The sequence below is a fragment of the Nomascus leucogenys genome, chromosome 22a (genome assembly GCF_006542625.1).
Source record: "Nomascus leucogenys isolate Asia chromosome 22a, Asia_NLE_v1, whole genome shotgun sequence".
Lineage (NCBI taxonomy): Eukaryota > Metazoa > Chordata > Mammalia > Primates > Hylobatidae > Nomascus > Nomascus leucogenys.
The window spans coordinates 99,774,712-99,789,825 of NC_044402.1; the positions used below are offsets into that span (position 1 = coordinate 99,774,712).

Sequence of the window (15,114 nt, forward strand, 5' to 3'; positions counted from 1 at the left end):
CGTGCGCGCTGGGAATCCTCGTGGGCGCTCTCGCCGCGCGAGCAGCGTCGGCGCCACGGGTCAAGGAGACAAGGTGGGGGTGGCAGGGGGAGGTGAAAGGAAGGATGCGAGATGAAGATACGGAGCAGGAGGGCTGCGGGCTAGGCTTCCGCCTGCATTCCCCGACTTCGCGGTCCGAGAGGCCGAGAGCGGCGGGGAGGGAACTTCGTTGGCCCTGGGCTTCCCCGAACTCCCGAGCGCGGCGCGGGAGCCCTCGCCCTGCGTACTTACTGCTCACGGTCTGTCTGAAACTTGGCTGACTGGGGCTCTGTCCATGGAGCAAAAGTAGAGAATCCAGGGTGGAAAGTTTCTGGTGCTTGGCTTTGCAGTGTTCTCCTAGTCTTCCTCTTTACTCCTTCCCTCTCCCTCTTCCCCAGGTCCTAACGTTTAAGGTCCTGGGTCAGGGTGTCTTCTTCTGGTGCGGAGATGGTTGTTATGATGATGATGGGGGGAGGGAGGAGGGGGAGGAGGAGGAGAGGGAAAGGACTCCTCCAAAGGGACACCCGAGCGAGCGGGGGAGGGGACGGCGGAGGAGGGGGGAAGAGAAGGAGGCTGAAAGAGCCTTTTCACACCTTCGGGAAGGAGACCCGTTCTGGAGAGAAAGGGCTGAGAACCCGGAGGCAGCGGCAGCGGCGGCGGCGGCGGCGGGCCGGGGCTGCCGGTTCGCAGGGCAGCTAGTTCGCGAGGAGGCGCGGCCAGAGCGGTGGGACCGTTGACACCAAGAGCCGAGAAGACGCAGGGACCCGGGACCGCGCGCGGGAGGAAACGCGGCGGCCGCCCAAGCTGTCACCTCCAGCCTCTCCCCTCTCGGCCGCCTCTGCCAGCAGCCAGAGCCGGACTCACTGACAAGCCGCAGAAAGAGACACACTGAGAGGGAGATGATTATTAGTTGCGTTGAGTCATCAGGCAAAGTGAGTCCTTTTGGGTTGTCCTCGGTTTCCGATTTCTCCCCCTCCCCCTTTCGGTCCCCAGATCTAGCGCCTTCAAAATAATAATTTGGGGTGGGGGTAGGGGAAGTCTCTGGATTATTTCGGGATGGGGGTGGGGGGGATGGATCTAAACCCAAGCCAGACTGGTCCACCGCAAGAAAAGAGGGGAGTGGGGGGCGGGGAGGAGGGCTGGGGAGGTTGCGGGGGAGGGGGGCCCCGCCTGGCAGGAAATTAAACATCAATCAATCAATCGCTGTGAGCACGGCGACCCAACGGCGGCGGGGCTGCGAAGGAGGCAGAGGGACAGGCGAGGGGCGGGTGGGAGGCAGGGAGGAGGGAAGAGGAGGAAGGGGAGAGTCGGCGGTCGGAGCGGGGTGACGAGGACCTCGTGCACGAGGCGGCGAAGGACCGATGGCAGAGAACCGAGTGCGGCGCGAGGCGGTGGCCGCGGCCAGCGGGTGGGTGCGTCTGGGCACAGGCGGGCACCGGGGCCCGGGGTCTGGTCCTCCTCCTTGTGGCGGGTCCAGGGCGCGGCCGCCTCGCCCAGCCCCTAGGCGCACTCGTCCCGGCGCGGAGGCGGCGGCGACAAGGCAGTCGCTGGGTGCCGCGTCTGCCGGCGGAGACGCAGACCGACGCGCAAGAGGCGACCGCGGCTGCCTCGGCTCCCAGCTCTGTTAACTGCGCGGAGTACTTTCGACTTTGGAGATAGGAGGGCGATCGCCTCCCCCACCCACCGCCTCCGCCCACCACCCACCGCCTCCGCCCCTCCGAGCAACTTTTCTCGGTGCCTGCGAGCTCCCCCTCCGCGCCGAGCCGAACGTCCCGGCCCGCCACGCTTCGTGCCGCCGCGCGCGCAGGGAAGGCCGCTTCTCCTTCAGAGCTGGCACGGCCGCGAGTCCGGAACAATAGCCCGGGTGTCCCGAATGGCAGGAGCACGGCCACTGCCCGCCGGGCTGTGGGTGGCACAGGAATGGGGTTTGCGTGGTGGGTGCAGAGCAGGGTGCATCCCTGGATGGCATCGCTGGAGCGCTCGCCGCTCCGGCGACATCGCGAGCGGCGCAAACCGGGCCCCCTGAAGCCCGTGACGCGGTGGCGGCGAGGGCGGTGGGGCTGCCTGTCCTCGGGCTACAGGACTGGAGCTCCTGGGGACCCCAAGCTGCTCGAGCCCAGGGCTGCTGGCGCCAACAGAGCTGTGCCCTGAGGACCCGGCCTCCCCGCCCGGGGGGAGGCCGCACAGGAGCGTCCCCAGCAGGTCCCGCGAAGGAGTAACAGAGCCACAAACTTTTGCCGACTCCCGCGGCCGCGGCCGCCGGCAGTCCGACTCCGGCCGCGGTGCTCATTTAAGGTGGCGCGAGCACTAGCCGAGCAGGCTGGCCTCTGGCCGCGCTTTTGTCCCTGCGATTCCGCTTGGGCGCGCTGCCTCCTTAAGGAAAAGCACGTGGGCAGGGGCCGCAGCCCCCGCGAGATGCCCGGGGCGTCGGCGGACATTAGCCGCTAGGACCTTAGGCGAGAAAATGTGGACGCATCCCCGCCGGGCCTGAGGCCAGAGAATTCCCCTCAACTGGTTGCGCCTCTTATCCCTCCCGCATACGTTGACTCTCCCTCCTAACCCCCAGGACCCCGAGGGCTCTCGCACATCTCCCGCAGCAAGAGCCACCGATCCCCCTTAAGAAGCTTTGACTGTACGGCGGCGCCAGAGGGCCAAACTAAGTTCGGTTTCGGGAAACGCTCTCGGGAGCAGTTCTGTAAATCCCGGCTGGGTGCACAGACTGCGGAAAGCTGAGTCCGCCGATTGTGCCCGGGACAAGGCTGCCTTCCACTCGCCGCAACTCCGTGGTAGGCGGCATGCGCACAGGCTTAGAGGCTTGAGAGCCTCTGGAAGAGAAAGGGTCCCAAGAAGGAAACCTGCCGCCGGCCTGAGTGTCGGCGCCCAGATCACCACGAACCCCGCACCTAGGCGCCGCCCACCAAGTTCCAAAGAAGTCCGAGGCGACCCGGGAGTCGGTCGGATCCCAGCCGAGAAAAGAAACAAGCAGGATAGCAAATCTTAGGGGAGCCACCCTGGGAGTTTTAGGCAGCGTTTGCCTTTCCCTGATTTTCTTTACCAAGCCCCATCCTCCCCCCGCACACCACCCCCAGTCAAACGAGTGGGAGAAAATGCACAGTTCGAAGTCGGTGAGAGCAAAAGTGGGTCTAGTAAATCAACCCATGGTGGTAGCTAAAAGGTTTGGGGCTGCAAAGAAACAAACTGTAAGTCTGAGCAACAAACTTTTTCTTCAATCTGTAATATGTCGAAATGGGAAGGGGGTGTTGCAAAAGCCAACTACCACTGTCAAACTTAGCCCGTTTACAACATGGGGAAAGGCGTATTTCTTACTAATATCTCAACAACGATAACAATGCTGTATCCTTCCTTACCTTGATGTTGAACTGCGAATCCTCCTCCGGATCAATGTCCAGGAACTTAGAAGAATTGGTGATATTAGGAGTTCAGTACTTCTGGAAAAAAATGCAAATGGTTTAGCCAGGATCTTTCCTGTCTGATTCGTCACTATTATTATATCTGATGATGCGAATGGTTGGAGCGATTCAATCCTAAGTCATTAATGAGCTATTTTATAAACACCACTGTCTGAAGATCTTCATTTACATTTTGCTAAGGATCACTTCGCTAACCTCACAGGCTTGTGTCAACAGCATGATTTGCAGGACTTCAGTTACACTCTTATAAACAACACGGCTGTATTGTTAATCGGTTAATATTTTATAAAGTGTAAATATTTTATGTTTTGAAGGGAACTATTGATTCTAAATTATTAAACCCCTGAGAAGGACTATTTAAATGAAATATACAATTAAGTACAATTAAATGTACATTGTGGCTGGTTTGTTTTCAGATTCTGCACCCTTTTAAATTCATTGCTTTTCTCTTTATTGGAGTTTCCTCTTGTCCATTTCTGATACTGAAAAAAATCTATCATGTTAGGAAAAAGCCTAAATTATTTAAAGTTGCATTAAACTTAGAGGAAAATGTCAAATACGATTAATTAAGACCACAAATGTATTTTGAATGTTTGTAGAGTTGTATTTCATATCACATTTTACAAATTTCTTCCGATTTAAAGGAGAGTTCTAGGAAGTTTTGTGATGTATGTCCGGTGTGGGGTTTTGTCCTCTCGCGTTTTGTCTCTAATAAAGGCCTTTTCTGTTTCAAATTACATACGCTTTTTACTGCACAATTTTTGTATTGACCTTATTTCAACTGAAGCGATTATTTCTAGCAGGTTTAATTTCGACAGTAAGATATATTTTAATATTTTTACCTTTCGCTAGAATTTTGTACTGTTTAAAACAGTAAATAAATTTGCTGATGATTCAAGAATATTTGTTTGGTTTCGTTTTGTATTCCTCAAAAGGTTTATTTCCAAACTTTTTAAAACAAAATCACAAGAAAAGAGTTGTTTGAATTACGTTTGATTTTTAAAAATACTTTTATCTGAAACCCATTTTGTGCATTAGGAGATAGTTTGCTTCCGTGCTCAAAACATGGAGTTCACATCTGGGGAACATTTTTATCCCTCAGTTTCCTTCTAACTGACGTTTTTGTCGGGAATCTGCTCAGACTTTTCCCCTTTTCTTCACCCACCCCCCAAGTTTTCCTTATGTCATTTAGTAAGAGGCCGCCTGTTTTTCACAAACACGGATTTGTTATTTTAAAAATCAATAGATCTTTATATGCTAGTGTTAAAGGTGTATGGTTTTTCTTATTTCCATCTTCTCTCCTTTTCTCTCTGTCAGGCCTTCTTTTATGGCCTGCACTCTCATGACGTTTCTTGATTTCTCTTTGTCGACACCAAGTTTTTGTTGTGCGAGCTTTCGACCCTGGTCAACCTTCCTTCCTAGAGGCCCGCTCCGGACAGCGTAGGCCTGGGCGCCGGGGTGGAGGGTGCAGGGTGCCCGGCGCGGGACTTCGGCTCTCGCCTGGGCCATCCCGAGCTCTGAGGGCCAGGCATCCATCCCCAAGGTCCATGGCTTTCAAGTTCGGTCACCCAGGCAGAGAGACCCTGCCTCTTAAAGAGCCCTGGAAAGTTGCGCCGCGTTTTCCCTCAACCCTGGAACACGCAGGGAAAACTGTGGGAATCGCCCGCGTCAAAAGCTTTCGACGGCTTCTAGGAACCCAAGCGGGCCTGCCTCTTCCCCCGGAGCTTGCCCTGCTGGGGGCGGGAGGAGGGCGGGAGGGAATCATTTCTTTCAAATGAAGCCCACGCCAGCTCTGAAGCCAATTTCCGCCGCGGACTGTCCGTGGGGAGTTGGCGACCAACACTTTCTCGGACGGCATAACCGCGAGGGGCTTAGACTGGAAATCAGATGCGCCAAGAGGACAAGAGCCAGGGGCCAGAATACCCCAGTGGGGGACGCGCCTTGGAGGACGGTTCCCCCAGGGTGGGCTTGAGCCCTTTCCCAGAGTGCTCCGGGCGTCTGGGGACTGACCGGAGCGCAGGGCGGGGGACACTTACTTCGTTATCCGCACGCCTTCCTCGTTGGCATCAGAGCCGGACAAATCCCAACCCGCGCCAGGCAAAGATAAATGACTCCTGGCTCCCCCGGCGGCTCAGGGGGCCTGGGCGGGGGCGGAGAGGGGAGGAAGCCGTCGGCCGCCGGAGGTAGAGACTGTGGAGGTCCTCCTCCCGGCCCCAAACGAATGAGCCCCTGCGGCCCGAGCAGAGAGATACGCCTCAGAGGGACGACTGATGGGGAAGGATGGTGGGCAACGAGTCCGCGCTAGGCGGTGAGCCTAGCACCCCAGAGGCCCGAGGGTCTGGGGCTAGTGGGGCCAACCGTGCAGGGGCTGGGTGGGCGGGAAGGGAGGTACCGAGGTCGGCCCAGGAGCTGCCTCGGGCGCGGACGGGGAGCTTTCTGCACTGGGCTCCCCGGGGTAGGAGATGGGCGTCGGGTGTGGGCACTGCCTGCCCTAGGGGAAGAAAGCGAGGAGATAGGTTTCAGAGCTGGGGGAGTCGTTGGTGGGAGATCTGGTGTCCTTCGGCGGCCGCGGGCTGGGGGACGGGGGAAGACGGAGGGTCCTGCGGCCTGGAGCACCACCCTAGCCACACTAGGCAACGCCCCCCCGGGCGCCCTTCATTCTTTTGCAGAGCTCAGAGCGTAATAGGTGGGACCCCTTCTGCAACCACGCTGCGAGAGAATGACTGCCCTGCTAATCTAGTTTACTTGTAGAAATCGATTGTAAACCGGGGCAACAAGGCAAGGGTGGGGGAAGCAAAGGAAGCGCCGAAGGAGCCGCCGCTGCGTCCCCGCCCCCAGCTCGGAGCTGCCGGGGTTGGGGCCCCGGGTGGCGCTCCCGACCCGCTGCGTTTTCCGTAGGGAAACACCGAGTGAGGCAGAGGATCTCAGGCCCAAGGTGGCTGCGAAGAGCCCCGAGGCCTCGGCTTGGCGTCAACGCCCCGCCACCCTCGAGCGCGGGTCACTGCCCGGGTCCCGGCCCCGAGCCCCGGCGTCCTCTCCCGACAGCGCCACCGCGTGGGCTGAGGCCGAAACCTTCGGCGCCGGCTCTGCCCGTCGCGTCCCGGAGCCAACCCTTCCGCGTCGCCTGCAGTCCACGGGTTAAGGATGTGGCGGGGGATGGGCAGGTCCCTGGCCCAGGGTACCACCAGGCCACTCAACACAAAAACGCCGTGGCGCGTGCAAAATACGAACGCCCACAGTTTGCCCCAACCGCTTGAAATGAAAAGTACACCTGGAAAGCCCAAGCCATAGCACCCCGTCCGCACCCCAAATTTCAGGCAGGCCAGCAGGCGTCCAGAAATCCGCTCCCACCCCTCGTAGGGGCAGGCAAGCTCAGGCAGCCGGGTGCAAGGGGGCCCAAACCTCAGTTGCCTCCCGAACACTTTGCGGCTATGGGCCCACGCCGGTCTTGAACCAAGCGGAGAGCGCGAAAAAGCCCGCTGCGGGACCCAAGGTCCCAGACACCTACTGGAGCCAGGAACGAAGGGGGCAGTGTATCCGGCGGCCCAAACTCGTAAGGAGTGGGGGCCAACTTAGAGGGTTTCCCGAGCTGGCGCCTTGCCTGTTTTCTTGGTATAGCGAATCCCCTCGGACACCCTTTCAGTCCGTCAAGACCTTGGCCTCCAGGAAAGGCCCAGGTGGCTGTGACGGGGGCAACTAGGGCTCAGTTCTCCCCCACCCCGTGGTGCCTTCCCTCCCCGCCCTACAGCCAAGCCCAGAGGAACAGGGCATCACCTCGCGCGGTCCCGGAGCCACATCGGACTTGGGAACCCCGTGTCGGGCTTAGAGGACTTCACTGGGCAGGTTTGGGTTTATTTTCAATAAATTCAGCTGTTCACACACACCCCCACTACCATTTCCACGCGCGCGCGCGCACACACACACGCACACAGAGGGACTTGTCAACTATTGAGACAGCGACCCAGAAAGGTGTAAATTCACCTGGTGCCCACCCAATTGCAAAGCTCCCAGACCCACACAAAACACTAGCGAGCCCTGGAGGTCTGAGCGGCCCCGCGCCCGACTCACGGCGCGAACACCAGCGCTCCGGCCGGGTCGCAGGGCCAGTGCCCAGCGGGCCGGGGTCTGGGGAGTCACGCAGCGGGCCGGCTGAGCTCCGGCGCCCCGCGGCCGCGTGGCCTACTCGCCTACTCCCTTATTATTGGCTGGGACCTGTTCCTTTCCAAAGTGTGATGCCCGGTGTCCTACCCTAGGCCACGCGGAGCTCTCTCCAGGCGTGCCGGGCCCTGCGCCCCTGCCCAGTGGCTCACCTCGGCTCGCTGCGCCCGCCTTCGCCCCAAGTGCCCAGGACGGAGCGAGGGGCTGTGGGTCGGCGCAGGGACGCTGGCTGCTCACCTCCAGGAGCCGACAGAAGGTGCCTGCGGCGTCACGCGTCCAGCCCTGGGGCTGATTTAAATAACTAATAAGCTCAGAGAAATTTTACGAGGGGAACTTTTCCTTTTAGTATCAATAAAGCCTAGTAATTGGGTTTGTTGGTTACCTAAGCTCGAGTTCGACTTTCTCAGTCTCTCTCCCTCTCTCTCTCTCTCTCTCTCTCATTCAGAGGCAACGTTTTCAAAAACCGGCAATTGCGTGTGCGTTTGGGGTGTGCAAGTGTGAGTGTGGATGTGTGAAAGTTATTTGTTTCAGAAGTCCTTCGTCTCGAGAGCAATCATCATTGTAGCTTTGAGTGAAGAGTTTTCAAAGGTGAACTGTTGTTATTTCTGTCAACAGAAAACTGTTGACAACCATTCAAGTCTCACAATACAAGTATAATATAAGGGAGGGTGGAGTATCTAAAGATTGTCCCGTTGGATATGACAGAAAGACATCTGCAGTGTTTCCCTAATAGTTTGCATTTTAATTAACTTTCATTACATTCTGACTTCAACTCAATATCCGTTGTTTTCAGTAAAGACTTCTATATGATAAAACACTGTAATTTTTGTTTTGGTTTTCCAATCTTCTTGAAAACCAGTTCTTAATTGTAAGGAATTTTTCCACCTGGGAACCATGCCGTAATTTAAAAATATAAAAGACCTTTCATGAACAATAACTGCAAATAACCCATTTGTTAGTGTCTGCGGAGTTGCTGGCGCCTATACAAAATCTCTGAAATATAAAGGCAAACTAAGAATGTTTCTCTCCAACCATAGTGATACATACTTTTTTCGTTTTTGTTGTGTGGAAGTTAAAAACAGTTTTAAAGGTACTTTTTAGAAAAGTGTTGTGCTAAAATTTACCTGAACTTAAATTCCTTATCAATGATAGCCTAACGAAGAGTATTTCTGAATCAGATTATTGTTAGAGTCATATGCTAAATAGCAAAGGAAAAGAAACGGGAATTAAAGTTTGCAAACCAAGACCAGGGAAAAGTCGGCTCCAGAAGTTACCAGGAACCCACCCAAACCTGTGCACTCATATCTCCTGTATTTACATATTATAGACAACTTTTCCTTTCCACTTTTAGCTAGAAGAGTGATGAGCTCCCTTTAGTTCATCTGGTTTTATGCTATAAGACCCAAAGTCCACTGAGAGCTGCCCCTGCCAGGTAACTTCCGGAGACCCGGAGTTACTTGGAGACAGACCCGGCCTTTTGCACATTCCAAGTGAAGGACGTCTCGCCCATTCTTCCCAGAGCTACCACCCACCTAACCTCTTCTGGACACCCAAGAGCTGGGGCACTGGAGCACCTGACCCTTCTCAAGATCACCCTCCAGCCCTTGCCGGCACTTAGGTGCAGCAGAATCTGAGCTGTGGGTGTACGTACTCCCCATTTTCTGCTTTCCCAGAGGATCACAGACAACTTTTCTTCACATCTGCTCCCTGCTGGACTCCTATGATCACCCATCATCCTCAGTTGTTGCCATCTCTGAGCTCTTGGTGACCAGCCCTTGTCCCCCAAGCTGGCCAAGTTGAGAGAGTACTTGTCCTCCCAGCGCTGTCTCTCAGTATCAGGAAGTTGAGATCAGTGGCAGGGAAAGATGGAAGGATTGGCAAGGAAAGTGCAGGGCCAAGTAGAGTAGCTCAGAGCCTCAGCAATGGGCACCTGACCTCCCCCAAACAACCTGTGGTCTCTCCGGCTCCCTGCTTTTCCACCATTGGTCCCATCCTGGGCTACCAGCCTCCACTGAGCTGCTCTGGGAACTTAGGGTGTCTCCCATTACTTCCCTGCTATGGCATATTTTGGTTTCAGTTGAGCTATTTTCTGAAGATGTGGATACTCCAGTTTTATTCTTTTTCTGTCTGTGTCTCAGTAGTCTTTTCCTTTTTTAAGAATGTTCCCCAAGCCTGGCTTTTGCCAGACCCTGTGCCATCTCCCCGAGCTCTATTTACAAGAACAAGAAGTGATTTGTCTGTTTATAGCAGGTTTAATTAAGACAGTTATGCGCCGTGAACTCTTTGGGCCTCAATCAATGCACTTTGATTTGGAAAGTCAGATAGAATCACATCTTACACGTGCGGCCCCGGCTGGCCGCCCAGGCTGAGGACAGAGCTGTCGTTTTCTACATCAGCTTCACTGGACCTGGGCAAGTCCCCTGCAGAACTGCCCCATCCCCCACCCCCGCTCCTCTCAAGAGACCTCAAGTCAGGTCTGCCGGCCAGACTCAGGCCTTCCTGATACAGGCGTGAAGGGCGGGACGCCCAGAGCGCTCATGTTGGCCGGTGGCTAAGGAGCCAGGTGGATAACTTCTGCGGATTCGGCTTTCAGGCTGCTGGAGCTCTCCCCAGCCCGAGGCCTTAGCCCGGCGCAATCCCTTGTCTAGACCGGCCAGTTTCCGCGTGGCGAAAAAAGGGGGAGGCAAGTCTCTCTTTTCCAAGGAGCTTTTATCCAACAGCCTCCCCTCCCCCCAACTCTCAGCCTTAGGTGCCGGGCTTCAGCCAAAGCGTTTTTCAAATTTGTCATCATTGGAAACCTCGGACAAGTGGAGTGTAAAATTTTAAGGGTTTCCAGGTAGGCTCTGACTTCAGGCATTCAATGAAAGGGGAAGAGGGCTGAGGGCGGGGGAGAGAGACAGGCACAGAGGGCTCCCTGTAGTCGGCTGGACTTCCCTCCCTGTGCAGCCCAGCTGCACCCGCTAGCACACACTAGTCTTCCCTTCTCCCGGCTTTGGAAGAATCCCCACCACATTCTTTAGCTCTCAGAAAGGAGAGGGCAGTCAGGTCAAGGTCTTTCAGCATCCCTACCCCAATATACCCCTCCCAGCCCCCTCACCACCACCACGTTGGCCTAGGACACAGGACCCCGGGGCCAGGGCCTCAGTGACTACAGCCTATGCCACCTAACGCAGAATGGGGTGTCCCTGCCTCCACTGCTCCTCTCGGTCTCAGCATCCAGGCCCTGAAACCCCTGTGATTCTGGCTGGGAAGCCACCAACACCATGTATCACCTATAATTGATCCACTCAGTTTTCAGTAGATGTGGAATCCAACAAGAGTAACGCCACCCTCCATGCCCCACCCTCTCTTCCTTCTTTTTCTTTTTCTTTCTTTCTTTTTCTTTCTCTCTTTCTTTCTTTTTCTTTCTCTCTCTTTCTTTCTTTTTCTTTCTCTCTCTCTCTCTCTCTTTTTTTTTTTTAAGAATCCAAGGCACTTGAAACATTCTGAGTGTGCCTGCAGTAGGGTCTCGGAGGAGTTGCTCTGAAAGCTGTTGAGAGCAGCCACCTTTGCTGTCGCTGAGACCTTGGCAGGGTCAGCTCTGGTGGGCTGTGTGCACCCAGGCTGTGGTGGCACCAGGATGGCTTCCTGCAACCGGGTAGGAGGACTGGGGTGGGTGGGCCCAGTGTTTCGTTTCTTCTTCTTCCTTTTTTTTTTATGTCCCTCTTTATTTCTGTTGAAGACTAACCTCAGTATCAAAGGGTGCACTTGTTTGTCCGAAAGTGGCCTGTAACTCGCTCCTACTCTGCCACAGGACATTAGCTCCGGGAGCGCCGACTGGCAGGGCCTTCGCTTTGGGCCTAGGCATCCAACTGAGGCCCAGCAATCCCACCTGTGGGGCATCTTGCAGTGAGGTATTTGTGTATCTGGGGTGGGGAGTGAGGGAGAGAGAGCTGGGCTGGTGCAGTATCCACTCTCGCACCTCCTCCCTGAGCGGAGCTCCAGTATAGACTAAGTGAATGAATCCATGAATCAGCTCCATAGCGGAGAGGTAGAAGAAGCAGCCGTCTTCGTTAAATGGGCTGTTGGCAGTTGCGGCTGACTGCCCTACCCCCTCGCAGGCCCGCCTCTGGGCAGGCCTGAGGTGGCCCTGGAGCCCCGCCAGCAGCCCCCGCCCCTCAGGCCGAGCTCTGGCCCTGGCAATCTCTGCACTTTGTCATCACGCCCGAGTATTTGACATTCGCAATTATCTGCAAATACCCTGATCGGTTTGTATATGAAACACTTTTTTTCCTGCCTTAAGGTTGGAATCTGGTAAGTTTCAGACAAGTGGTTGCAGGGGGAGATGACCCAGGGGACCGTGCGGGACCGGGCCGGTGAACCCGATTCCTCGAGGCGGGAGTCGCGAAGGGAGTGGTCTGCGTGCCTCACCGGGTTCCCCAGCCCGGCTCCGAGGAAAGGCCGCGCGGAGGCGAGGAAGGGCCCACATCACGAGTCTCCAGTCTCTCCTTGAAAAGAGCACCCCCTAATCCCGGAGGAAGGGAGGGTGAAGGAGGAGGGGAGAGCCCACTACAGGCGAGGCCGGAAGGTTAATCGTCTTGTTAACCGGAAAGGGTGCTGCCCCGCCTGGCCGTCGTCACCGAGTGTGTCAGTCACCCGCTCTCGATTTCGCCGCAGAAATTACCTGCTCAAAGAGCCATCCCAAGAAGCCTTCAGCTCCGAGGTCTTCCCGCCCGTCGTCTGCGGGAAGTAAACGGCGTCCTTCCTCAAAAGAAGTGGATGCCCCTTCCACTCTCCTCCGCCCCACCGCGGTTCCTAAATCTAGGAGAGCCAGCCCCGGCATCACTCACTACTCCTGCACCTCAGCTCTGGGATACTCGCCCAGTACAGACAGACCATCAACCAAAAAAGAAAAGAAGAAAAGAAAAGTGGTGGTGGGGGTGGGGGTGGGCAGGGAGGGTAAAGTAGCGAGATCACTTGCTTGACTCTTCTGTATTCTTAGGAACCTGATCCTGGCCCCCGGCAGAGCATAAGGGCCCGAGGCCAGGGACCTAGACGCCGAACCAAGTTCGCGCGAGGTGTTCACAGCCTAGGCGCCCCGGGCTTGGCTTCGTACTCGCCAACAAGCCGAGCTCCCTTGCCACGAGTATATCAGCAACTTCAGAAATAAACACTAGCGAAACCCCTTCCCACATTAGCTTGTTGCTGTGCTACAGACACTGGGCTTAGTCGATGTTCACACCTATTACATTTTCCCGGAAAGTGGGAGGAGCAGGGGGTAGAGAAAGGTATGTGTATTTGGGGGGAGGGGAGATGTGTGCAACACCTTCCAGAAAAATGGGGAGGTAGTTTAGAAAGTTTTTCTCTGTAACAGCACAACTTCTGAGAAGGCAGAGAGAAGAAGAAAGCAGGCAGGAAACGAATGCCTTCCTCCTCTCCCCTTTACCCTCTTCCTTCACTCCCTAGACCGGGCTGGTCACCCGGCTGGGAATCAAGAGCGTGTGGCTGGGAAGACACCAGTCTCTGTGCTCGGGTTCAGCCCAGTCGGGCAAGAAAATGTGGGCAGCTGGAGAAGGTCGTCACAGTCTCCCGTGGAATCTTGTTGCCTGAGAGCCCCATACCGGAAAGGGCTGAGACGACTCTTCCACACAGAGGTCGCAGCCCCTGCCGCGGAGGATCCCCAGGAAGACGCTGGGGACGCTCTGAGCGTCGGCCTTCCTTTACCCCCGACTCCCTGGAGCTTGGTCTGGGGGTGCCAACTTGGGGCACGGAGGCGCCGGGCTGCTCCGAACCTGGAGGGTTTCTGCTTGGGTCAGAGGGATCACGACCTCAGCAGAACCAGGAGAGGTTGGGTGACACCCACTGCGTACTGCACTTGACTCAAAACTGCCCTCGGCCTGCGGAAGAGGCGAGGGCAAGAAGCCTGGTGGCGGGTTCAAACCTTCACCCCATTATTTTCTATCATTTTTTATGCCCATATATTTGTTAAGTGTATGGCTGCTATACACCAACAGCTTATTCTACAGGAAGTGCCCCCGAGGAGGACTGGGTTAAGCTTTGCAAATTTGACTTCCCAGGTAATGCGCTTCATTATTCTGCTCCCGACTTACCCACCACACCAGTGGGTACCCGGAGCAGCACCCGCTTGGCAGAATTGATGACTGCTTGGGCCCAGCGGAGTGCGCATTGCGCTAACACGCGCACGGAATTGCACCCTTGCCGGAGCCTCCGCACTGTGCGCCCTTCAAAGAGCTGGCGACCCCGCTCACGTGTAAGCAACCTCCCACTTTGAAGCTAATTCGCACCTGCGTCTTTCACACAAAAGGACTTTGCTGCGGACGCTGCTCTGACCCAAGACGCGGGAGAGAAGTCCCAAAGGCTAGAGCCAGGGGCTGGGGGACTCCTCTGCTCACCTTAGTCCTTGATTTCGAAGGCCCCAATTAACTATCTGTTGTGTCAGAATCGGCGAGTGCAAAGTGGCTGCGCCCCGCTGACGCGCTCTCTCCTGGGTCCGGGTATCCCAGGGCATCCGGAGCTGGGGAGGGTTGTGCGGACTACCCAAGGCACGCGCAGATACCGGGCAGGGAAGAAGGGCTCCGTGTTCCAAGGACGGTCGTTTACCTCTCCTGAGATCAGCCCTGATCCGTTGGTAACTTAAGCGCCTCTGAACTCGGGGAGCGCTTGGTGGGGCGCCTCCCTGCATCCACCCCTACCCCTGGCTCATTCCCAAGCCCAGCATCTTTCCCACCATTCTCACTCCCACCACCCCCACGGCCCCGCCCGTTTAGAGGCGTGCGGTGGACACTCGGTTTACAGAACCGGCGTTTCAGATGTTTATTTGCAACTAATTGCTTGTGCTGGAAAATGCTTGTTACCCGGGCGGAGCGCTTCCGCTCTGCGCGGTCTGGCCCGGCGGGCGGTAGCTCGCTGATCCCTCCCGTAAAGCCTCCAAGGAGCGGGCGGCTGGGAGAGGTTGTGCCACCCGGGACCAAGCCTTCGGCGCTGCTCCGGACTCCCGGTAGGGGGAGCCGCCGCGGGAGCCAGGCCGGCTTGTGTTCTGGCCTCGGGGCGGCCCTGCTGCTTGCGGCCGGGACTCCCAGCACAGAGCTCGGGAGGACTCCACCTGCTCTCCAGATAAGGCGCCATGAGCAGAGAAGGAAACAGAGGGCCAAGCTCCCTCCTAATTCCCCGTTGTTGCAGAGTAAAGAAGATGGGGGAGAACTAGTTATATTCTCTAGGTCTAAATATTGTTGAAAAATTTGTAGGTGAGATCACCTCCTCTGCCCATATCCATGTATAATATATCCATTACATGTGTTTGCCCATATATATACATGTGCCATATGTAAATATGTAGGTGTGTGTATGTATGTGTATAGCAGTGGTTTAGAATTAGTCTCAGTTCCACAAATTTTGAGCCCTTTTAATATTTTAGGTGACTTAATCCCTTCTCACTGTATTTTCCAAGTCACTTTTTTCCAAGAGTTTTAGGTGATCCCAGCACAAATAAGGAGCTCAGATGAGACTT

At 55.9% G+C, this 15,114-nt stretch overlaps 1 protein-coding gene across 2 annotated transcripts in view; it reads right to left on the reverse strand.

The window, feature by feature from the left end:
- Positions 1-4,345, reverse strand: part of SATB2 (SATB homeobox 2) — a 190,725-nt gene extending 186,380 nt beyond the window's left edge. Inside the window, exon 1 of one of the 2 annotated variants that reach the window (XM_003253903.3) lies at positions 271-1,037. The gene's annotated coding sequence lies outside the window, so the exon portion shown is untranslated. Of the gene's footprint in view, positions 1-270; positions 1,038-3,386 lie in introns of those variants that run through there. The other variant, XM_030802779.1, reaches the window with a different exon arrangement.
- Between the last annotated feature and the right edge of the window lie 10,769 nt (positions 4,346-15,114).